Source organism: Sminthopsis crassicaudata, chromosome 3 (assembly GCF_048593235.1).
Source record: "Sminthopsis crassicaudata isolate SCR6 chromosome 3, ASM4859323v1, whole genome shotgun sequence".
Taxonomy (NCBI): Eukaryota; Metazoa; Chordata; class Mammalia; order Dasyuromorphia; family Dasyuridae; genus Sminthopsis; species Sminthopsis crassicaudata.
The window spans coordinates 327,404,909-327,431,431 of NC_133619.1; the positions used below are offsets into that span (position 1 = coordinate 327,404,909).

Below are 26,523 nucleotides of genomic sequence, written 5' to 3' on the forward strand. Positions count from 1 at the left end.
CGAAAAGATAAAATGACCTTCAATGGCAGGACCAATCATGGGTCATACCCACAAGCCCACCCAGCCGGATAACAGAAATGGCAGGACCAGCCTGGGTTAAGGTCTAGCTGCTGTGCTTAAGCCCCAAGCCTGTAATTCCAGGTTCTAGCATTTGGCTCACTAGCTGATTCCTGAGCTCAGCACGCCATTTCCCACCTCCGTACCTTTGCAAATCTGTCCCACCTACCTCTAATTCACATCTCCCTCACTTCCACCCCCTAGATTCCTTAATATCCTTCAAGACATAGATCAGGTGATAGTCTCTATGGGGATCCTTTTCTGTTACCTTTACCTATTGGTATTTTCTCCCTTCTCAAATTATCTGGTATTTATGTATTTTATCCCTTTTTTCCCTACTAGAATGTAAGGTCCTTAAGGAAAGGGAGTTTTTCAGTTTTGCCTTGTATCCCCAGTACCCAATATGGTGTTTTGTACATATGAGTGCGAACTGCTTATTCAATTGGATTCAAATTAGAGTAAACTTAAAATAATTAGACAAAATAGAGGCAGGGAGAATCACCTTAGATCAAAAATCTTAGTATCAGCCATTTTATAAACTCTTCTTCTCCCATTGTTACTGTAAATAATTCACTGTTTTTCACTATTAAGATAAGACTAGGGCTCTGTGGGAGAGAAGAGATTTGAAATGACGAAATATCTGCACAGCAAGTATGACCTATGGACTCCTGGCAAACCACTCTAGAGAGCAGAGTTCATATTCCTTTTCCTGGAAATAATTGGGGTCTTCTTGCTCTAGAATGAACCTTAGACTTTTTTTCATCTTGGGAATAAACTTTCCTAGAAAAAATTTCTTTCTTATTCAGTCTTCCCTTCTCCAGAGGCAATCACTGCTCTCCCAAAGAAGGCATTCCTTGTTTTATGCATTGGTTTTTTAATTAGGAATCACTGGGTTCCCAAAATCACAGCAGTCTTGCCGCCTTATTCAGGGCTCAGGAGAGGCATCCCCATTCTTTTCCTTCCCCATTTCTTTTCCACCCAGGTGACCCAGCATCTGACTTTTTTGTGTGTTCTGGATAGCAGTTCCTAATTCCAAATGATGTGTTTGGGGTTCAGCACCAAATGATGAGATTGATGCAGGTGTCAAATGTTGGTGTTTGGTCATGAAGAATTCACAGTGGCCATTCTCTTGGCAAAAGGTAGGTTTATTTAGGAGATAAAGAATAATAGCTGTCAGGAATGGTGACTATGAAATAATTTGGGAGGCTATGTAGTTAGACAGGGAAATGGTTTTAGCAATTAATAATGGAAGAAAGAAGTTCCCCAGTGGAACTCACAATTAACCCGGACAAAGGAAATATTCCATTTGAGGATATACCTTTAACTGGCCAGACTATATCCATAGAGGGGTTTTTCACCTTTAAAAAGTTAGCTACAAAGAGTAACATCATGGACACCACGGGGCAGAATTTTTGGACTTAGCCTAAAAAGGGTTTGGCAAAGATGTTGGGCCATGGACACATTTTTATAGGAGAAATTTAACCTCTCGGATTTCTGACTGGTCACAGCGAGCTCCCTGCTTGTTTCAAAGAGTAATTTTATCAGTATTTCAGATCTCTCTCTGCCAACCCCTTCTAGTGACCAAGGATCTTATCAATTAAGAATTATAGCAGTTTGGGCTGGAAGGAATCTTGGAGATCATCTTATTCCATCCCCTCATTTTATTACCTGCTCCAAAAGGGGCATTCTCTCCTGGACTAGAATTGGATATCAAACTTTCTTTCTCATTATTTCTATGCTCAGCTCAAACTTTTCTCCCAAAATTTAGTTCTTCCTCACGTTTATGAACTGAATTTCAGGTACTTTCCATTCATAGCTGAAAATACCTGTAACCTTTAAAAAAAAAAGAGAGAGAGAAATCAAATTTGGAAACTTCACTAAAAGAAAGGGGCCTGTGCTCTGTTGGGATCACAGGAAATAAGTAGCTGTCAATGAACCTTTGCAGAAAACTCAGTTTTCTGTAGCCAAGTATAAGTGTTTGTGGAGGGAGCAGTAGGTGACCTTAACTCAGAGGACTCTGAAAAGTGAGGGAAGGCATGGCAGGAGGGCAGGAAAGGCAAGAGGAAAGGAAGATAGGCTCATAAAAACTTAGGGAACACCTACAGATATTGGGAAGAGTTTTCTAACCTGAGTTCTGTGAGAGGTCAGGGAGTATAGCACCCCTCCCTCCCATGAGGTCTGCTAAAAGGATGCATGCGGATCAAAAAGTGAGAAGCCAAACTGAAAGGGAAGGAAATTTATTAAACTACTCCCCAGTAGCAGCTTTATTTTTTTAGGGCACAGAATGGATTTTCATATAGCTTTTTAGGCTCATTTGAAGCCTATCAAATGAGATATTTATCAAGTGCTTAGCATAATACCTGGTACATCTGCTATATAAATTAGCTATATAAATCTGCTATATAAAAAGCTGTCTCTATTGTAGAGACAGATGATGGCAAAGTCCTAAGACCTGGAGTTGGGAAGCCCTGAGTTCAAATCCAGCCTCATATACTTAACATTCTGACCCAGAGCAAGACACTTAATCTCTTAAGGTTTTTTGATTTCTTTCAGTTTTTCAACTGTAAAATGGGGACAATAACAGCATTTACTTTGCAGGATTGTTGTGAGGTTCAGATGAGATATTTATAAATGTGCTTGCATAGTGCTTCCTTTAATAGGAAACATTAAATAAATACTTATTCCTTTCTTCCCTTTCCCAATTAGAGTATAAAGTCAATCAATCTGTGGCAAAATGGAAATAGGGGAAGTTTGTGGACCTGGAGGTCACTGGGCTCAAGTTTGTCCCTAGAAGGAAACACATTTCTTAATAGTGACCCTATCAGAATATCTTATATTGATACCAAGTCTCTAAGGTGGTGGAAACTTCCTTCAAGACAGGCTCATCCTACTGTGCTCGTAAGGAGAAAAAAAAATGAAGCCTTTTTCTATTAACACAACCATCTGGCTCTGTTCTTTGGTCTCTGAAGTTAATTTTTCTGGAGTGAAGATGCTTTGTCATACAGTATTCATATTCATCCATTGCATCAAATAGGCTTGTATTCATTTAGGGAATATTGACCCCAAGAAAACAGTTTAGAAATAAGATGAAATAAGAGATAAAAAAAACTTTTAGAGCTCATTGGAAAATTAAACTAACAATGCTAAGCCAGTCTAGTGTGGGAGGAAAAAAAAGCAAAAAACCACACACAAAATCTGTGGGCCATTAACAAAATTGTGGGATAAAATTCAATTAGGAAGCTCTTTAGGAGATTATCATTAAAGGATTAAATAATGGCTTAGCCCCCATCCAGATCTCAAGTCCTGAGACTTTCTGGATATCTGAATATGACTTAATACCAACTTCTTCCTAAAAATATTCAGGTCTCAATGTTATAATTATAAATAATGTTATAATTATAAAATTCATAAAAAAAGGAGTAATCAGAAAAAAAAAATATTCAGGTCTCCAGCAATCATCAAGCCAACATAGCATGGAATGTAAAAACAGGAGTACCTGACCTGTCTGAAGTCAGGAGGACTTGAGTTCAATCTGGTCTCAGACATTTAACCCTTCCTGGCTGTGTGACTCTGGGGAAGTCACTTAACCCCAATTGTCTCAGAAAAAAATATGCATATAAAGAACAAAGAAGGGAAAATTATTCTAGCCCATTTAGTAAAACAACAATTACATCCTATCTTCCTATAAGAGTCTGCAAAGGACTGACCTCATACTCTGCTGTTGCAAGTCTCTAAACCACCCCAGCTTCGGCTGCACTCTGCCTTTTTCTGAGGCTTTTTTTGCTCTAGAATTTGCTGCCTTATCCCAGTCCCTGGCTGCCACCATATACCACAATGTAGTTACTGTAGCTCCCACTTTAGTTTCATAGTAGCTGACTGACTTCTTGAAAACCATTCAGATGTCTCGGCCATCTTCATTTCTTTGATTGTCACCAAGTCTACTCCTTGGCTCTCTGTCTTCCCAGCAGACTCCACGAATCCTTTATTCACATGAGTCCTTTATTCACTTAACATATGGCTTTTTTAGTTAAGGCCAAAAAAAGTAGAGCCTCTTCAGAACTACTCATCCTTTCAGTTTCAATCACTTCTTCACACAGTTACATTTCTGTAGTTATATATTCGTTTTCCCACCAGAGATTTCCCATCCCAAGTTGAGAGGGAAAAAAAAAATGGGGAAAATGAAAAGTATTTTTTCTGCATAATTTCCATGTCAAGCTTTTTCTTTTTTCTGCTTTGAAATAGTAACATGGGCTTCCACTTTTAAATATATCTCAATCAGCATTTAGAACCCAAAGAATCCAAGGGCTTCCCATTGACTAAAATGGAGGAAGAAAAGAAGATTCACTTTTCTATTGCCCAGTTTCTCCTCTACTCACTCCCTCCTACTTCTCCCTCTTCTCGCTCTGGGGCTGTTGGTTGACCTTGGCCAGAAACAAACTGGTAAGTTCTTCCAAGAATGTAGAGATGCCTTGTTATATATCTCCACCTCCTGGAAGGCAATGAAGCAGGAAAAAAAAATAATTGGTTTTTGTCTTTTCTGCCTCTGAATCAAAGCTACTAAAACTTTAAACCTGAAACTTGAAAGGAAAGGAAATCCTAAATGTGAATTTATCTTTTTTTAATTCCTTTGAAAATCATCCCCATTGGCTCAAGTAGAGGCGCTGCCATTTTCCTTATTAGAAATGTTTTCCAGATTAAATACTAATCAGGAATATATTTGAGGCAAGTAAAATGAGGAAGATTATGAGATACTTAGGTTCCTTTTAAATTTGCTGTGAATTGCTGTGTAGCCTTATCCCAAATAAGAAGGTTAAAAAATAATGATACAGTTTTGGGGCAGGGGCAGGAAAGAAGGGGATTGGGAATAACAGCAGCCATTCAAGACTCAGATGCTGACAGAATTACTTCTGCTTCTCATGATTTTGGAATGAAAACATCATGAGAGGGAGGATTAACGAGAGCAAATACGGTAACATGTCCATTTGCTTGGTAAAAAGCCACTGGACTTGGGACTCAGGCGTGCCAGACACAAGGCTGCTAAAAGCTATAGCAAGGAAGGGTGTAAGACAGGATTGGCTCACACCCTGGAGAATGACCTGGGAATAGGTTCAAAGGAGAAAGTGTTGCTTTATTCTAACTTGGAGCAGGAAGCTTCTGGGAGAACAGAACAGCTAAACTAGGAGATTGTTTTAGGATGTCGTTAGTTTAGCTCATTTCTACAGCTGTTCACTTGTGTTTTCCAAAGTGACTTCTTCAGCCCTCTTATCCCTGAGGAGAGAAGTGGGATTAAACAAGGTGTCGGCACACAGGTAGGATTTCGTCCTTCTTTTCCTGGTTGAGGAAGTGTTGAGCTCCATCTCACTAGGACGCGTGAGAGAAGAAATCTCTCTGTGTATATTTAAAGGCTGGGAAACCATACTGACTGGTTTCATTTTATAGATTAATAGTTTTTGACATAGGGAATAATAACTTGGATTTTTATTTCAAGATTTCTAAGGAGAATGGTCCGGGTCAACTTGTGAAGCAGCTGAAGCTGGGTCTTTTGGGGTTTCTCATTTCCCTGATCCTTGTTCTCTCTCTCCTCAAATTGATTCTTTGTTTCTTAAGTACTCAGTAAATTTGTTTCTGACTGCCTAGAGATCCCCACTCAGATCTGCTTCCCAAAGGGACTATCAAGGAGCAGGTAGCAATCCTCATTATTAATGCTCTGGAATCATGCTTGATCATTGTGATGATCAGTTATAAGGAGGGTCCTAACAACACCTGAGGTGGTCTTAGCTATTCATCATTTTTACAAAGTACTGTGTAAGCTGGACTTCCTGAGCAGAGTCTGCAGGGTTCCATGGAAGCAGAACTGGAATCGAAGTCTGGAAAACCTGAGTTCAAATCCTCTCTTTTCCACCATCAGGTAATTCTGGGCAAGTTTTTTTTGCTCTCTAAAGTTGTGATCTTATTGGTCAGAATTGTTATCCCCTTTTAGTCACCCCCCCCCCTTAGTCATCCCTCACTCTCCATTCTCATCTCCACAAATTTCCTGGTTGTTCTCAGGTGAGGGGATATCTTAGGGCACAGCATAACCACATGATCCTTCCCTCCAATGTTGCCAAGGTATTCCTCCATAGTAACTACCAAGTGGAAGGGGAGAAAAGACAAGGAACAAAGGAATTCCGAGTGTGATGGTTATCGCTCTGAGCCTGGAGTCAAAAAGAATTAAACTCGGCCTCAGATACTTAAGCTGTGTGACCCATGCAAGTCACTTAATCTTTGCCTCAATCTTTTCAACTGTAAAATAAGCCTCATAGTAGCACCTCTCTCACAGGGTTACTGTGAGACAGTATTTGTAATATGCTTGGCACAGTGCCTGGCATATGGTAGGCACTTAATAAATACTAGTTCCCTGATGCTAAGTGAAATAAGTAGAACCAAGAGAACATTGTACACGACAACAACAAGATTATACAGTGATCAATTCTGATGGATGTGGCTTTTTTCAACTATGAGGTGATTCTAATTCCAATAGACCTGAGATGAGAGATCCATCTGCATCCAGAGAGAGGACTGTGGGGAGTGAATGTGGATCACAGCATAGTATTTTCACCTTTTTTGTTATTGTTTGTTTGATTTTTGTTTTCTTTCTCATTTTTCCCATTTTGATTCATTTTTTCTTGTGTTACATGTTAAATGTGGAAATATGTATTGATAAATTGCACATGTTTAACATATATTGAATTACTTGCTGTCTAGGGGAGGGGGTAAGAAAAAGGGAAGGAAGAAAATTTGAAACACAAAGTTTCACTTTTACAAGAATGAGTGTTGAAAACTATCTTTGCATATATTTTGAAAATTAAAATTTATTTTAAAATATCAGAAGAAAAGCAAATAAATATAAAGGGATTAAAAAAATGCTAGTTCTCGTCCCTCCCTACTAAATGTTTCTCAGTTTCCTTATTTGCAATGGAGATATTGGATTCAATGACTTCTAAGGCTCTAAATCTTTCATTTTAAGACCATATTAAATCTATTTATAAATATTTTAAATCTATAAAGTGCTAAATATATCATTTTAGAATAAAGTTCTTAAAGTAGCAACAAATTTAGGCTAATAATATTGCCCCCATGGTCCTTGCTGTGTAGTAAATAGCAGAGGGAGAATTTGAGCACAGGTCACTGCACAGGACTCCAAGGCCACCACCTTATCCTTTCTAACTTAAGATACCTTATCTTTCTCAGCAAAACTATAAGTTACAATACACATAATAAGGCAAAACAGATTCTGACATTTGGCCATATACAAAAATATATTTCATCCTATTTTTTACTTTTGAAAGACTTAATCAATACAATGATCAAGCATGATTTCAGAGCATGTGGAATGGTACCTACTCCTTGCCATTCCCTTTGATAAGCAGGTTTGAATGGGAATCTCTGGACAGTCAGAAATGAATTTACTGAGATTTAAGAAAAAGGAATCAATTAAGGAGAGAAAGGAATAACAACAGAGAAGTAGAAAGCTGCAAGAAATCTAGCTTCAGCTGCTTCACAAGTTGACCCAGACCACTCTCCATAAAAATATACAAGCAGGCTCATAGCAAAGATTCCATGACTGAAGGTTCCTCAGTAGAATCTTGCAGTCTCCAGTAAATTTCTCACTAACTCATTTTCCCTTCATTGCTGTGTGCTTGACTGGCAGAAACTTCCCTAGGCCTTGCTGAATTCTTATTCTAGTGCCTTTTGTACTGAAGTACAGTCCCCAGGTGGACCAATCAGCCCTCTCCTATCCTAATAAGATGTTATCCTAATAATAGGTCACAAGGTGTACCTTTCAGCTTGGCTCATCTAGTAATAAATATAGGCCCCTGATCATAAAAGAGTTTTGGGAGAAACTGTGCTTAGCACATAATAAGTATTCAATAAATGGTTGATATATAGGAAAAATGACTCAAAAGAAATGCTCTGCATGTGATCCTTTAAAAATAGCTAGGTTCAAATTACCACTTTCAAAAATGAAAAGTGTGAATTTACCACCAATGAAAAGGAAATTAAAGCAATAATTAGGAGCTATTTTGCCTAATTGTATGCTAATAAATCTGATAATATAAATGAAATGAATGAATACTTACAAAAATATAAATTAGTCATATTATCAGAGAGGAAATAAATAGTCCCATTTTAGAAAAAAATATTGAACAAACTATTGATGAACCCCCTAAGAAAAAATCTCCAGGGCCAGATGGATTTACAAATGAATTCTACCAAACATTTTAAGGACAATTAATTCCAATACTATGCACATTATTTGGTAAAATAAGGGAAAAAGGAATCCTACCAAATTTCTTTTATGACAAAAATATGGAGCTGATACCTAAACCAGGAAGGACCAAAACAGAGAAAGAAAATTATAGACCAATTTCCTTAATGAATATTGATGCAAAAATCTTAAATAAAATATTAACAAAGAGATTACAGCAACTTAACACCAGGGGATACACTATGACCAAGTAGAATTTATTCTAGAAATGCTGGGCTGGTTCAATATTAGGAAAACTATTAGCATAATTGATTATATCAATAACCATACTAACAAAAATCATATGATTATATCAATAGATGCAGAAAAAGCATTCAACAAAATACAATACCCATTCCTATTAAAAACACTGGAGAGCATAAGGAATAAATGTAATTTTCCTTAAAATGATAAGTAGCATCTATCTAAAACCATCAGCAAGCATTATATATACTGGGGACAAACTAAAAGAATTCCTAATATGATCAAGAATATTCTATTCAATATTGTACTAGAAATGTTAGCTTTAGCAACAAGAAAAGAAAGAAATTGAAGGAATTGGGGTAGGTAATGAGGAAAAAAAATATCACTCTTTACAAATTATATGATGGTATACTTGGAGAACCCTAGAGAATCAACCAAAAACCTATTAGAAATAATTAACAACTTCTGCAAAGTTGCAGGATATAAAATAAACCCATATAAAGTCATCAGAATTTCTATAGGTTACCAACAAAATCCAGGATCAAGAGATAGAAAGAGAAATCATATTTAAAATAATTGTAGGTAATATAAAGTATTTGGCCGTCATCCTGCCAAGACAAAGTCAGGAACTATATGAACACAAATATGAATTCCCACAAAATATTTTTCACACCAAGTTAGATCTAAACAACTGGAAGAATATCAAATGCTCATGGACAGACTGAGCTAATATAATAAAAATGACAATTCTTCCTAAATTAATCTATTTAGTGCCACACCAATCAAACTTCCAAAAAATTACTTTATAAAAATAGAAAAAATAGTAAAATTCATCTGGAAGAAGAACAAAAGGTCATAAATTTCAAGGGAATTAATTTTTTAAAAATGCAAATGAAGATGGCTTAACTAAACCAGACCTAAAACCATGTTCTAAAGCAGTGGACATCAAAATCATTTGGCTAAGAAGTAGAGTAAGAGATCAGTGGAATAGGTTAGGTTCACAAGACACAATAGTCAATGCCAATGGTAAACTAGCTTCTGGGATAAGAACTCACTATTTGACAAATATTGCTGAGAATACTGGAAAATAGTATGGTAGAAACTAGACATTAACAGACACCTAACACCATCTACAAAGATAAGGTCAAAATGGGTTCATGATTTAGACATAAAGGATGAAACTGTAAGCAAATTAGGAGAACAAGGGATAGTCTACCTCTCAGATCTGTGGAAAAGGAAGGCATTTATGGCCAAAAAACTAGAGAACATTATGAAATGCAAATTTCGAATCTAACCATTCTGGAGAGCAATTTGGAACTATACACAAATTGTGCATATCCTTAATCCAGCAGTGTCTCTACTGGGTCTGTATTCCAAAGAGATCCCATAAGATAAAAGGGAAAGGATCCACATGTGCAAAAGTGTTTGTAGTAGCCTTTTTTGTAGTGCCAAGGGACTAGAATACCCATTAGCTAGAGAATGGCTGAATAAGTTATGGTATATGAATGTAATAGAATATTATTGTTCTATAAGAAATGATCAGCCAAGGGTGATTTCAGAAAAGTCTGGACTTATAGGAATGGCTGCTAAGTGAAGTGAGTAGAGCCAAGAGAACATTGTACACAACAACAAGATTATGCAATGATCAACTGTGATGGACTTGGCTCTTTTCAACAATGTGGTGTTTCAAGCAATTCCAACAAACTTGTGATGGAAAGAGCCATCCTCATCCAGAGAAAGTATTGTGGGGACTGAATGTGGAGCACAATATAGTATTTTCACCTTTTTGGTTGTTTGTTTGCTTTGTTTTTATATCTTTCTCATTTTCCCCCTTTTGATCTGATTTTTCTTGTGCAGCATGATAAACATGGAAATATCTGTAGAAGAACTGCATATGTTTAACCTATATTGGATTACTTGTTGTCTGGGGGAGTTGGGGGAGGGAAGGAGAAAAATTTGGAACACAAAATTTTATAAGGGTGAATGTTTAAAACCATCTTTGCATGTATTTTTTTAAATTCATTTTTCCAAATTATCCCCTCCCTCCCTCCGCTCCCTCCCCCCGATGGCAGGTTTGCATGTATTTTGAAAAAATAAAAAGTTATCATTATTAATAAAGATAGCTACATTCAACCATAAAAACAGTGAATTAGACAATTGACAGAGTTAACTCCTATCTACTTGGGGGTTATTCTCTCCTCTCTGGATTTTCATGATACTGGTCTTTCCACCTTTTCTCTTTACTTGTCTGAATGCTTCTTAATTTCTTTTATCCATTTCACAAATACAGGCACATGTGTGGGTATCCACATTTAGTAGATAGCACAAGACATAGTTTATCTCTATCTCAGTTCCTTTATTTGTAAAATGAGTCACCAGTCCTACTTTAGAAGTATTACAGGAAAGAATCAAATGTGAAAATACTTTAAAAATACAAATGCAAAAATACTGTAGAAGAAAAAGATAATATCAGCATCCTATTTTATATGAAAGATCACACTCTTACTTTTAAGAAAGAATTTCAGTTAATGTCTTAGATTTTCATAAAGAAACTAATTAATATTTCTTAGTAATGATCTCCAGAGATACATGGTTAAATCTTTCAAATAATATGGTTATAAGATTATGAATTTCCTAATCTCTGGAAGGATTGAAATTAAGATTGGACAACTATTTGTCATGGTCAGAGAAAACTTTAATATTTTGATCAAAGTTTTGATTACATGACCTGTGACCCTAACATTCTAGAGATCTGTTCAAAATTCCTTTTCTGGGCTTCTCTATATCTTTGGGATCCTTCTGGCTTTCACTGTGATCCAGATGATAAAGCCAAAGGAAAGAAGTGTGTTAAGAGATGGGTAATTGATATCAGAGATAACCTCAGAGTCAGTGAAGAATAATACCCCTGAACTTATGACTTGAATTGGTGCCAAAGGACAACATTGCTTCTCTCTTTGTAAACTCCCTGACCTCTTAAATCTGGTGATCGGCTCAATTGCAGCCTGGAAGATCAACATTCATTTATGGCATAGTGGAGATAACCAATGAGTTGTTGCAGCTATCTTTAAACTCATTGAACAGAACAAAGGTTATATTGAAAATGCAACTCTCTGTCTTGAAGCTGACTCAATCTCTTATAAAATTTTGAAAACGGAGAGATAGCACCCTCCAAAAGAAAGATGTGGGGAAACAGAAACACTTGGTCTCTTGATATTCCATAGCTAGAGCTTTCTTGTTAGCCAAGATTAGTGGGAAACAAGTGAGCAAACTACAGGAATAAAAAGGTTATGAGTCTTGTTAAAAAAAAAAATATTTAAATAAAGGGAAAGGAGGAAGGACAAATAATCCAAATCTGTAGTTAAAGATTGGGAGGGCAAGACTGATGAAATTTACAAAGAGAGGAGTCAATAAAAGAAATTATTATGAAGAATATCTAACTATTCTGAAAGGAGTTTACTTATCCTTGTAACTATTGCCATACTTCCCAGATTAGGAAAGCTTCAGTTCTTACCATGGCATAAGCTAAAAACATGGTTATTTCCACTTTATGCTTAACAAATTCCATTCTTTGTTGATCACAAAATTGATTAATTCTACTCATCCACTTCTCTTTTTGATAAACCTATATCAGAAAGCCTATTGGCATAAACATATTTCAATCCAGGCTCTTTTAATTCAGTACAATGACCATTCAACAAACATTAAGTGCCTACCTTGTCCTTAGCATTGTTTTCAGGTCCTGAAGAGAGACAAAATTTAAGAAACACTCCCTGCTTTCATGAAACTTGTCTAGTCAGGGGGGATATAATATTCACTAAGGACTACAATGCAAGATAAGTAATAATAGATGTCATTTTAAAGGTTTGCAAAGCACTTACAATCCCTGCATTTATCTTCACAACAATTGGGGGAAGGAGGGAATGGTATGTGCTATCATCCTGTTTTGTGGATAAGGAAATGGAGAGTCAGAGTTGCTGAGTAACTTACCTAATGTTCACATAGCTACTGAATGTCTGTGACAAGATTTGAACTCAGGTCTTGACTCAAAAGTCTAGTATAATTCCTATGCCACTTTGCTATCCTATCCAAGGAATGAAAGCGGTGGGCTATGTGAAGTTTTACAAAAGGAGGACAGATAGATTCCTGGCAATGTATGCCTGGGAAAGATTGGCAGTTGATTTGATTTTAAGAATAGCTAGGTACAAAACAAACAAGTGGAGAGAAAGAGAAAGAGGTTGAGAGGTATAAAGAGCAGTATGATGTAAGCAAAGAGACAGAAGTGGAAAGGTATTGTAGTCCATTTTGCCTAGAATAGAATTTAGGGAAGTTAGGAGTAAGAGAAGAGCAGAAGGTCCAATGGTGTCCTACTCATGTAGGGTCTCAAAAACCAGACTATATGGCCTTTTATCCAGAAAGAACTAGGAAGTCACTGAAGAGTTTTGAGTAGAGATATATATTCCTGTTTCATACTATTGGATATAGAAATACAAAGTGTCTCTACCTGTATAACTGTAGTTAGTGTCCAAAGGAAAATTATTGTTTCTCTCATACTGGATTTTCCTAAGTTCACTGAGCATATGTAGCAGAAACAACATTAGATGATTCTAAAGATGACAGTTCTTAGGATTCTACTAATGGCTAGTTGTCCTGGGAAGAAATCTTTCAAAAAATCATTTGTCTGGAAATTTTATAAGCAAGCTCCCAAGATCTTCCTTATAGTGTGAGTTTTCTAAATTTCTGAGGGTGCTGGACATTAGTAGATAATTTCTAAGGCCTTAACTCTAAATCCCATGATCTTTGGTGTTCTAATTTTTTATTTATTTTTTATTTTTTTGGTGCGGCAACTAGGGTTAAGTGACTTGCTTAGGATCACACAGCTAGGAAGTGCTAAGTGAGGTCTGAAGTCAGATTTGAACTCAGGTCCTCCTGACTTCAAGGCTGGTGCTCTATCCACTGCATCAACTAGCTGCCCTAGCATATTCTAATTTTTTATGGTGTGACCTTTAACATTCCAATCACATATCTGTTTTGCCTTTGTTATGGTATGTGGCATACAATGTTGGCCTAAACCTAATTTCTCCCAGGCTGCGTTCCATTTTTCTAGTAATTCTTGTCAGATAGGGATCATTTTCATCATCATCAAGCATTTATTAGGTGTTTACTATGTTCTCAGCACTGAGGATACAAAGAAAGACAAAAACAAGGTCCCTTCCTTCAAATAATGTACATTCTACCGAGGGAGACAACATACTTACAAATACACTCACACAAGAGATATACACTATAAACAGGAGGCAATCTCAGAACAAAAGGTACTGGGGAAGGAAAAAGAAAGAGATGAGAGTGTATCCCCCATCTTCCAGTCCAACGTACAACAAAGGACACTGAGGTACTCCAAGCATTTTCAACGTATTAGAAAATGTGTGTGGGGTCCCTATTTAATTGGGTTCAAGATCTTCCTCAAAAGTACAGTTTCATAGTTAACACCAGAAGCAATGAAAACCCTATGACTGGTTGAGGGATGTGTTTGCCTCAGCAGAAAACTGAGTATAGAAAGCATCCTTTTTGTTGTGGCATGGCAGTCTTTGGCAGTCTGGATCCTCTCGGAATAATGTTTTGTTTTGTTTTGTTTTTTAATTAATTTTATAATTATAACATTTATGAAGTCAGGAGAACCTGGATTAAAATCTGGTCTCAGACACTTAAGACTTCCTAGCTGTGTGACCCTGGGCAAGTCACTTGCCTCAGCAAAATAAAAGAAAACAAAAAAAGAAAATTAAAAAAAAAAAGGGCAGCTAGGTGGCGCAGTGGAATAATGCTTTTTAAATGCAGAAAATAAAATACACAGAAACTAAAGGTGTAAATTTCTTTTTCTTTTCAAGTTCATGGACCCTCAGAAATCTACTGATTGGTTTCTTTGGAGTCTATCAACCCCAAAAGAAACCACTGTTTGGAAAAATTATCATTCTATATTGCCCTTCCAGGCTTTCAGACACACTATAAGCACTACAACTCCACAGTGCTCATAAATACAGATAAGTATTTATAATTCAGCACTGCATATATTGTAAAATAATTAGGGTTTACACTTCTCCTTAGGAGAATGCCGAGGGAGGCTTATAATAAGTGTAAATGGTTGTGGCCCACCTGTAGAGATTCTGCAGCATGGCTCAGTTCCCAAAATAGCAAAGATCATTCTCTCTTTCACTCTGTGCCAAGTTCCATTCAGTAAATGTTTTAAAGTGGGAAGTAATTGGTGCCTCAGTGCCCTCTGGCATGGGATTAAGCACAGGTCTATATTAACACCATCAGGTGAAGCTTCAGAACTAAGTAAGAATTTATTTATTTAACAAAAGCCTTCAATTCATTTAATGAGCTCACATTCTGTTACCAGGCTTTCACTAAAATCTTATTCTGTGCTCCTTTGGGGTTCACAATTTATCTTAGTCAAATGGAATCTTTGGCGGGACCCATAAGACAGAAAGGCTTCCAATATGGACCAGTGATCTGTGTATTTGTCCTCAAGGATGTATGTATGGGAGAACCATTACTAGGGGCTGATCACCAAGGAAGAAATTTCATTCACTTCAGCAATTCATTTAACTATTATTTAACTAATGACATAAAGAGGGGGATGTCTTGATTTGAAAGTGAATTGGATTTAAATGAGGCAGGGCTGTGCAAAGTCACCAGCCTCATTCTCTTCTCCAGGGTCATCAGAATGCTGTGGCAAGACAGAGGTCAGATCAACTGGCAATGGCAATCAAAATACCACGAGACCTTGACATTTTTAAGCACCCACTTTTTAAATAAAAGCTTTTTATTTTCAAAACATATGCATGAATAATTTTTCAACATTGACCCTTGCAAAACCTTTTGTTCCAAGTTTCCCCCCTGCCCCCACCCCTTCCTCTAGATGACAAATAATCCAATATTTGTTAAACATGTGCAATTCTTCTATACATATTTCTATAACTATCATAAGCACCCACTTTTAAGAGCATTCACTTTGTTTCCAGTTCTCTGTTAGCATAAAAAGTGTTGCTATGATTGAATCTTTATTTCTGTCTTTCTGATCTCCTTGAGGTATAGTACTAAGCAATGGGATGCCTAGGTCAAAGGGCATGAAATTTCGACCACTTTTTTGCATAATTTCAAATTGTGTTCTCTAATGTTTGGATCAATTCAAAGTTTCATCAATCATACCTTGTGACCAGTTTTCCTTTGAAGAATGGTTCTTGGTTTTACAATTTCCTCTATCCCTTGTTTGATTATGATTTCTTAGAAGAAAAAGATGGTAAAGGCAATCACAAAAGAGAAAATAAATAATTTCAATTACATGAAATTGAAAAGCTACCAACAAAATTGACACAAATAAGAAGGGAAGTAATTGATTGAAAAAGAAGCATTTACGTTAAATGCCTCTGATAAGGATTCTCATATTCAATTCACATTGGAAATTAATGCAAATATATAAGACTTTGAGGCATAAATGAAGTTTTCAAAAGAATTGCGAACTATGAATGATTATTTGGAAACATGCTCAAAATCACTAATAAGAAAAATTAGAAGAGATAAAAAAAATATTGAGGAAATACATGAACACTCATGCATTATTGATGGAGCTGTGAATTGGTCCAATCATTCTGGAAAGCAATTTGAAATAATACTAAAAAACTGATTGAAATGATTATATCCTTTGATCAAGAGATCCTATTACTAAGCATATGGCTCTTAAGGAAGCCAATGATAAGGAGAGGAAAAAAAGGCAAATCAAAATATTTATAGCATTTAGTAGTAGCAAAGATTTGAAAACAAAATAAGTGGTTGTTAATTAGGAAACCATTTTAGATTATTAAATTAAAATTTAATTTAATTTTTAAAATTAGGTTATTAAATTAGGTTAAAAAATAGCTAAACAAACTATAGTATGCACATGTAATAGTATATTATTGTCCTGTAATAAATGATGAATGTGATGAATCAGGGAAGCCTGAAAAATTTATATGAACTAATGCAAATAGAAGTAGGCAAAATCAGGAAAACAATATATGCATTGAATATAATAACATATAAAAGTGGGGTTACAGAGTGGACAGAGTGCCATGACTGGATCAGGAAGACTCATCTCCTGAGTTCATATCTGGCCTCAGATACTTAACTAACTGGGTAAGTCACTTGATCCTGTCTGCTCAGTTTCCTCATCTATAAAATGAGCTGGAAAAGGAAATGGCAAACCACTCCAGTATCTTTGCTAAGAAAATATCAAATGTAGTCAGGAAGAGCCAGACATGACTGAAAAGACTAAATAACAAAATCATCTCACCCCATTTTAACTTTGATACTTTACCTAAATATTCACAAACCATAGACTAAGTGATAAAAGGCCTAGAATAATTTAGAAGAAGAATGCACCAGGTATTGAGTTTGGATTGGCCAAGGAAACTTGGTCACTCCTCAGGGAACACTTACAAATTATCAAGTGAAGGAAGGAATTTCAATAAATTGGAGCTTTCAGCACATGTGGTCAGGTTTGCTCCCCTTTCCTACTTTGGCTGGAAGAGAACTTTTCAAGCTTTGAAGAGTCCGGAGAATGTTGGGACAGTCTTGGCCACATCCTTCAGCTGATGATGGCATCTGCCTTGGGAGCTAGGGGCAGTTTGGACTCATGGCTCTAGAAGAAACTCAGCAAAGAAATTACACTGTTCCCAAGAGGAATTTCTTGGGGATCCCCCAAATGGGAACCATGTTCTTCTAGTAGTCAGGACTGTGAGTTACCCTTTTGTCGCATGTATGTGGTCCCTAAGTCTGAGCCCACTTTTTCTTGAACTTTGTATCTGCTTGTGGGAGATTGTGTTACTGCCTTTTGTGGGTGAGGGAAGATATTTTGTATCAACTGTTCTTATGGGATTACTTTAGTAAACACTCATCTAACAGTATGTAAAGCTGACCAAATTGATTCTTAACAGAGTCTTGGGAGGAGAGAGATAAATTAAGAATCTATTATAATAGTCTGGGTGAGGGCTGATGAGGAATAAAGGTGGTAGCTGTGATAGTAGAAAGATGGGAATTTACATGACAGATATTGTAGAGATAGAAAAGTTGAGATTTCAACTGTTTAGAATATAGGATGTGAAAGAAGAGGGAAGATTCAAGGATTACTGAGGTTAAAACTGGGAGGTAGAAAGATAGAGGTATCTAATCAAAAACAAGGAAGGTAAGGGGGAGAGGGAGAGATGTAAAGTAGTACTCTACCAAGATCACTGAAATAAACTGAGGATATTTATCTTGGAGAGAAGACTTAGGGCTACTGGCATTAGTCTGCAAGTATGTAAAAGATTATCATGTAAAAGAAAGGTGAGACTTACTCTGCAGGTCCTTGTACATATCAACAATAATGGAAGAATTTGCAGCAAGACTGATTTCATCTGTTAGAGGAAAAACATTTCCTAACAGTACTACTCAAAAATGCAATGAGTTTTCTTAGTAGGTAGTGAGTATATCATTACTTGAGGTCTTCAAGGCTGGATTGACCATTTCTCAAAGCATTGAAGAGAAATCATCTACTCCTTGTCTAAAAATAATATTTTGTTTTTCCAATTACATGTAAAAACAAGTTATAGCTTTCTTAAATTTTGAGTTCAAATTTTCTCCCTGCCCTTCCCCTCCCCCCTAAGACAATAAGCAATTTGATATAGGTTTTGTCTATGCAATCATGTAAAACATATATTCATATTAGTCATGTTGTAAAAGAAGAAACAGACCAAAAGGGGAAAAACATACAAAAAATAAAGTTCATATAGTATGCTTTGATTTGCATTCAGACTCAATCATTTTTTCCTCTGCAATAGAGTTTTTCCTCAGGAGTCCTTTGGAATTGTCTTGCGAAATCATCTATTTAAACCTTCTCATTTTACAGATAAAGAAATTGAGTCTCAGACAAGTGAAGTGAGTTTCCTAAATTCCCTTAGCTTAAAAATAAGTAACAGAACTGGGATTTGAGCCCAGATCCTCTAACTCCAAATAGAGAGTCTTTTCAATTAAATCAAAAGTCCTAGCAGATTCCTATTTGTCTGGACTACATGCCCTCTGAAGTCTCCTGCCCTCTCTGGAATTCTATTCTTGTGAGCTAGGTAGCATGGGAACATAACCTAAATTTGACATTGTCCTCGGATCTATTTGAATTATTGATCTTTCTTTACCCACTAGACCAGAATGATGATATGATGACATAAGCTAATAGTGACATTATTGGTAATGCAGTGGACAGAATGCTAGGCCTGGAGTCAGAAAGGCTTAAGTTCAAATGTGACCTCAGACACAATTTAGCTGTGTAACCCTGAACAAGTCACTTAATCTTGTTTAGCTCAGTTCCTCAACAAAATGGCAAATTACTACAGTAGCAAATCCCTTTCTGCCCAGAACAAAACAAAGTAAAATTAGTACATGATTGAAATCTCAGCGACAATAAAAACATTGTTGGTACTATATCATCCATGCTCAAGATGCTGTTCTCTCATTAGGAGTCTAGTTTCTCAATTCCAATAGACATGGGATGGAAAATGCTACTCACATCCAAAGGGAGAACTACAGAGAAAGAATGTGAATTGAAACATATTACTCTCCATTATTTATATTATATTACATCTCTATTTGTTTGCATTTTTTCTGGTGTTTTTTTCTCTCTTGTTCTGATTTTTCTCTCACAGCATGACAAATATGAAAATATGTTTAAAATGATTGTACATGTATAATTTATATCACATTGCTTGCTGAGGAGGGGGAAAGTAAGAAAGGGAGGGAGAAAAAATTTAGAACTCAAAATCTTACAAAAATGTTGAAATCTATCTTTACATGTAATTGGAAAAATAAAATACTAATGAGGTGGGGGAAAAGGAGTGCAGTCTCTGAATAATGCCATTTTTCCATGCCCAAAATGAGGAAGTGTGCACTAATTCTGAGCCAAACTATGTTTCATTGCCTTGGAAATTTGGACTTTTTCCTTCCTTGTATGGACAGTGTTTTGGGGATCAGATAGAGATGCTTGTTACCACACCAATGGATTACTCTATAGAGTTCAAAAAATGATAAGGAAATTTATCTGGAGGAACAAAAGGTCTAGAAACTCAAGAGAAATGATAGAAGGAAAGGGGCCTAGCAGTATTAGATTTCAAACTATTCAATCTGGTAATCATCAAAACAATTTGGTAGTGGTTAAAAAATAGGGAATGAATTAAACAAACACGTTTGGTGCACAATATACAAAAGCAAATGAGCTCAGTAATTTGGCAATTTGGGAGACAGGAACTCATTATTTGATAAAAATTTCTGCATGAATTGGAAAGCTATCGGGCAGAAACTGGAAAACTTCTAGAAAAATAGGAAAGCAGTCTGCCAGAAATGAGATATAAATTAATATTTCACAACAAACACCAAGATAAACTCCAAATGAATTCTATACTATATATATTATATATAAATGTAATTTAGGCATAAAAGATAGCATCATAAACAAATTACAGGAGCAAGGAAGTAATTACCTTTCAAATCTATAGAGAAAAGAACTCATAATCAAGAAAACAAAGAATAAAATTGGCCATTTTTGATATTTATGAAATTTAAAATTTTTATAGAAAGAAAACCAATGCATCTAAAATTAGGAGGAAAGTAGTTAAGTAGGGAGGGAGTCTTTTCAGAAAGTTTTTCTGATAAAGGTCTGATTTTCAAGATATAGGGAACTGATTCAAATTTATAAAAATAAGAACCATTCTCCATTTCATTAATGGTTAAAGGTTATGAATGTGCAACTTTTGGAGGAAAGCACCTAAGTTGTCAATCATATGAAAAATGCTTTGAATCACTAATAATTAGAAAAATGTAAATTAAAGCAACCTTGAGGTTCCATCTTCCACCCATCAGACTGGCAAAATTGACAAAAAGAAAATGACAAATGTTAGAGGAGTTGAGGAAAAATAGATACATTAATGTACTAGTAGTGAAGCTGTGAATTGGTCCAGCTTTTCTGGAAAGCAATTTGAAACTATACCCCAAAGGTTAACTATATCCTTTAATCCAGCAATACCACTGCTAGGTCTCCTGCCTAAAAGAGATCAAAGAGAGAAAAAAAGGACACATATATAAACATATTTATAAGCAACTTTTTTTTGGACCATCAAAGACCTAGAAACTAAGCAGGTACCCATCAATTTGGGAATGGCTGAAAAAAAACAGGGTATATAAATGTAATGCAACTCTATGGTCCTGTAAGAAATGATGAAAGAAACGTTTTCAGAGAAACGTGGAAAGATTTGTATGAACTGATGAACATAAGTAGGAGAAAAAAATTATTTGATAACACTGTGAAGACAACACTTTGAAAGACTTAAGAAATTTGATTAATACAATTACCAATTATAATTTTAAAGGGCTTTTGATGAAACATGCTATCTTCTTCTTAACAGAGAGATTATGTACTCAAGGTGTAGATTGAGACATATATTTATTGGACATGGCCAATTTGGGAATTTGTTTTGCTTGAACATTTATTTATTATGAGGATTTTCCCCCCTTTTCAATGTGAAGAGGTAGAGCTAAAAGACAGAGAAAATAGATTTTTGTCAATTAAAAAAGAATAAAACTGAGTAGCCAGATGGTAGAGTAGGACCAGCTGAAGCAGAGATGATTCAGTTGTGCTATAGTAGAGGAAAAAGAGGGACTATATGGGTGATATCCTGTGGCCATGACATGCAAGCAAATTGGATTACTGAGGAAGAGCTGCAGAGAGTGACCTGCTTCCCTTTCCTCTCCAGAACCCTCTGGGTCCGGTGACCAGATATGGTCAGGAGGACTGGTGATGGCCCTGGAAATAGTAGGACCATGGCTTTTTTAAACTAAAGGTTGTTTTTTTTTTAAACAGGTCTCAGTTTGCCTGAGGTTACCTATTCAGTGATGAAGGCTGGATAGCAATTGAGGTAAAGAATGCAGTATTTTTCCCAAACACCAAGCCCTAAAATCAGCTCCAATACCAACCAGATGAAATTTGTCTTCCATGTTGGCTGCTGAGACTAAGCTAAGAAGGAATATAGAACAACCTGCAGTTTTCCTCAACTTTATTACCCTTAACTTTAAAAAAAAAGTATCTTGGATTATGGCCCTTAATGTCTTTCCATGCTTTGTGGGTACAAGAGGAATTTGGGAAGTTGACTGGACAATGAGCTTCATAGAGTGGAGGGCTTTGCAGCTTTGTTATCTTTGATAAATCACATGGCCAAAGGTAAAGAGTTAGTTTTTATATAATAGTAACACAAAGTAAGGTTTCTTAAATTTTCTTGAATTTAGCAATGTTTTGTTGCCTTTATCTGTAATTTAAGGAAATGCTATATTTCAGTGAGAACTTGGTAAAGAAAAAAATAAAGATGTAATGTTTTCCCCCATCCAAATTCCTGGACCCTCTGAAATCTATGCATGGACTCCAGATTAAGAACTGCTAATACAAAGAATCAGAATTGACAGGGAAATTTCATAGGTGTTGTCTAGAGGTAAATGTTTACATGAATTAGTAATAATGAGCCATATTTCATAATATACACTGGATTTATTCGGAATTTGAGACATCAAAGATTTCTTTCTTCCTGGGTTTTTTGAGGCTGAGAACTTGGAAGAGTTGGGCTATGGGCATTTTCAAGAGATTAGAGAAAAGATATATGTGAATAAACATTTCTACACACATATACATATATACATACTATAAACACATATTCATACATACACATATATGTCCAAGGAACCTTGATGTAATCACTGGCTAGTGGCTGGAGGAGCGCTCCATCTGGTGGGCAAAATTGTGAACAACTTGCCTTTGCTTGGTAATAGCAAAATGGAACTCTGGCTTTTTGGAAGCCTAAGGAAGAAAGCACACAAGCCAGGAAGGGGTACTGCGACTGCAGCATATTAAATGTCACCTAGCTATTCACCAAGTGCTCCAGCGGCCCGTGCCCATATCACATGTATTATTATCATTGTTCTACAGATGAAGAAATGAATGGTGGCTAGCATGGCACAGTGACTAGCATGGCACAGTGGTTACCATGGCACAGTGGCTAGCATGGCACAGTGGTTGCCATGGCACAGTGGCTAGCATGGCACAGTGGTTACCATGGCACAGTGGCTAGCATGGCACAGTGGTTGCCATGGCACAGTGGCTAGCATGGCACAGTGGTTGCCATGGCACAGTGGCTAGCATGGCACAGTGGTTGCCATGGCACAGTGGCTAGCATGGCACAGTGGTTGCCATGGCACAGTGGCTAGCATGGCACAGTGGTTACCATGGCACAGTGGCTAGCATGGCACAGTGGATAGAATGGCATAATGGATAGCATGGCAAGTGGTTACCATGACATAGTGGCTATCATGGCAACAGTGGCTAAAATGGCACAGTGGTTACCATCGCACAGTGGAGCATGGCACAGTGGCTAGCATGGCATAACAGATAGCATGGCACAGTGGCTAGTATGGCACAGTGCATGCAATATCTGGAGTCAGGAAGACTCCCTGAGTTCAAATCCAGCCTTAGACACTTATTAGTTGTATGTTTGCCTCAGTTTCTTCATCTGTAAAATAATCTGAATCCTAAAATAAATGCCTAAACCAGCCTGGTATCTTTGGAAAAAACCCAAAAAGAGGTAGACATAATTGAAAAGAGCAGGTGAATAAACTGAAACACAAACATTAAATAAACATCAAGAGCCAGGACTTTGTTTTGTACACATCCTGTGGCAGCGCCTATCTTTCAAGCATTCACACTGTATGTGCAACACAAAAATCCTACTCCTATACCCCATTTCCTTTGTAGGCAACAAATTTGCCTCTTTTTCATTCATCCAGTTCCTCTTCCATCCTTATGGGCTGCAACCCCCTTGTGGTATATAAGGTTTGTGTAAGATACAGTGTAGCATTTAAGCTGTGCTTCCTCCTCAGGGGTGTATTTCATTTGCGCCTTCATGGGTTCCAACTCTCACCACTTTTCACTCCTAGTCCCCATCTTCCATTTCTCTTAAGCTCCATGTGCCTTTTCTTCTATATTTCTATTTACAGCAGGTTCATCATTGTTATCCCCACTCGGATCTCTATTTCTCCCTTTCCTTCTTTGCAGACTTCAGACACAGCCATCTCTTCGGATGTAAGCTTTCTGTCTCATTTCCTCTGCAAGGGACTGCTATCTCCCAGCTCTTTTCTTGCTGTCCCTCTTGTTAGATCCTAACTTATTCATGTTTTCCTCCCCCTCCACACATCCTGAGATCTGCCTTCTTTATTTCCCCTCCTTTTTTTCCTGAAAGCCCTTCTCAGTGCCTTTCTTCCTTTCACAGCCCCCAATGGCTAAGTTGGATTTACCTGAACAGATATTACCAGTTTCCTTGTTTCTCTTCCCCCTTTCATTCTGAGTCCCTGAAGTCCTCTCACCAATGTCTGTCTTCCTCTTATTATGAAATGCTCTTTGGCAGTTTGCATCTATACCACATTTTTCAACATAGAAAGTTCTACACAAATCATTTTTAATAGGCAGCTCTGCTGTGCCCTTATTATCCACACCGAAAACATTTTTCCTGACTACGAATTATGTTCAAAATATTTTGAGCTTCGTCTATAAGATTATCTGGTTGATCTTTTCTTTCCCCTTCTCACCCCAACCTTTCCCTGTACTTAAGTGAAAGACACCTGGCAGGAGGTGAACTCCATGGCTGTATTACCACAGAGTTCTAGTCCACACTTATAATTTCCAAACCTGCCTGCTACTTTTATAGAAACTATTATTATGTAGGAATATATTTTATAACAGGTCACAAAATTCCTACTATCCCCCTATGCTACTGACCAAAAGACAATGAAAAGTCTTTAGTCTCAACCTACCAAGTAGAATCACTACAAAATTCTCCCACTTCTCCTAAGATTCATGAAAACAGCCCAAGAGTATTTATTTCATAAAGCTACAAACAACACTGATCAGGGCTGTTATTCAGTCATTTTTCAGTCATGTCCAACTTTTGGCGATCTCACTGGGGGTTTTCTGGGCAGGGTTTGCCTTTCTCCAGTTTATTTTATAGATGAGGAAACTGAGGTAAATGGGATCTCACAGCTAGTATCAGGAAGAGAAATCTCTCTGACTCCACATCTGGGACTTTATCCACTGTGCCACCTTTACTGCTTTATTTTTTCCTTACATTTCTTTGGAGAAATTTTAGTTTGTATGCTGTTCTGAAGCTCATGCCAAAATTCTTACTTCCCAAGTACTGCAATTGTGGCTGAAATAATGACTGCAATATATCCCATGATGCTCCATGAATATACTCCCATGAATAATTGGAGTCTGCATTACATAATCTCTAGATAACTACTTTCTATATACTTGAATTTTTCAGAATTTTCAGAAATTTCAGAGGAATTTTCACCACTTAGCATGTTGCCTAACACAAAACAGAGCTGTTTCCTTATTGACTGACTGACTAGATTCTCACATTAAATCTTGACTTAAAGGGGCTCTCTAATTATTTTACTCTAATTATTTATTGTAATTACTCATCACAACAAAGCTTTACTTTTCCTCTGGGCTTTTCCTATACCCCTTCTGGAAGATAAACAGACACAATTGCCCTTAAGGCTTGTTTTATTTTTCTTTCTATTTCCCTCCTCTTCTCTCTTCTTTTACTCCTTTATCTTGCTTTAATTTTTTGCTCCTTTCCTTCTTTCCTCTTCTTAAAGTTCCCGTTGGGGGGCAGCTAGGGGGCGCAGTGGATAGAGCACCAGCCTTGAATTCAGGAGGACCCTAGTTCAAATCTGGTCTCAGACATTAACACTTCCTAGCTGTGTGACCCTGGGCAAGTCACTTAACCCCAGCCTCAGGGAAAAAATAAAAAATAAAAGTTTCCATTGGCCACTAACCACTGACTTTCCTAGCCATATTCCTAATTGATGCTAGGAGAGAATGAATTGCAATCCTGCTGGGTTTCTCTTGTTTGCAGACTAGTTTGACTCGGGCTATAGCCACATTAGCTCTGTCTTGTACCCCACATCCCCCATCACAGACGTGTCTTTTTTGCCACACATTTACAGCTGTTTGTTCTTGGTCTTCTCCCTCAAAATGAAGACTCCTAGGACCATGATATTTTCTTTGTAGCACTCTTTATTGGCTGGCAGGGGAAACATTTTACTCTCCCTTGTGGAATAAACTTCCTATGGCAGTGGATAGAAGGACCTTTCATAGCAAGGGAATGTGGTTTGGGGCCATGCAATGATTTTATAATAGAACTGAGACTACGGCATAGGTGTCCTAAGTCTTGGTCCACCAGCTCAAAGCTTCTTAAAGTGTAGTTTGCTACCTTTACGGGGTCTTATAATTGGATGTGGAGGTTGAAAAAATATGTTTTATTATCAGTAAATGTTTGATTTGCATATCCATTTTATATACCTATATACCCAAGGTTGTATAAAACATTTCTTAATTTAAAAGAGATCATGAGTAGAAAAAGTTTAAGAAGCCTTGTCCTAGCTCACATTGCCTAATAAAAGACATGGTTTATTTTTTCTTAAGGAGTTTATGATCCATAAAGGTACCCATAAGTATGCTGGCAAATGAAAGCCATTTCTCTGGAAAATAAAAACATGTACCCACAAGATATTTTTAAGTTTAATTAATCAATTACTTGTCAATTAATTGATCAATTAATCAAAACATTTTACAAGTACTTGCAATTACAAGTTACTTCCAAGGCTGATTAATTGGTCAATTAATTAAGGAATTACCAATATTAAATTTTCTCTTTAGACTATCAGCACAACAATAAATCAAGTCGTGATTTGTAGTGATGGCTGATATTTGAGCTGAAAATTTAACAATTGGCTCCTATGGAGTGGCTCGAACAAATGCCTGAATGTCCCCCAATTGTTAACCCTTCTTAATTCAGAAAATCATGTCCTCGTTA

General features: G+C 36.8%; 1 protein-coding gene and 1 long non-coding RNA gene across 2 annotated transcripts in view; one reads left to right on the top strand and one right to left on the bottom strand.

The window, feature by feature from the left end:
* Positions 1–26,523, top strand: part of CFAP91 (cilia and flagella associated protein 91) — a 116,768-nt gene that overhangs the window by 86,503 nt on the left and 3,742 nt on the right. The window lies entirely within an intron of this gene.
* Positions 1,704–22,606, bottom strand: LOC141561546 (uncharacterized). The gene is made up of 2 exons (XR_012488080.1): positions 22,317–22,606; positions 1,704–4,546 (listed from the first exon to the last, which is right to left on the bottom strand). It is a non-coding gene; the product is annotated as an uncharacterized LOC141561546 (long non-coding RNA).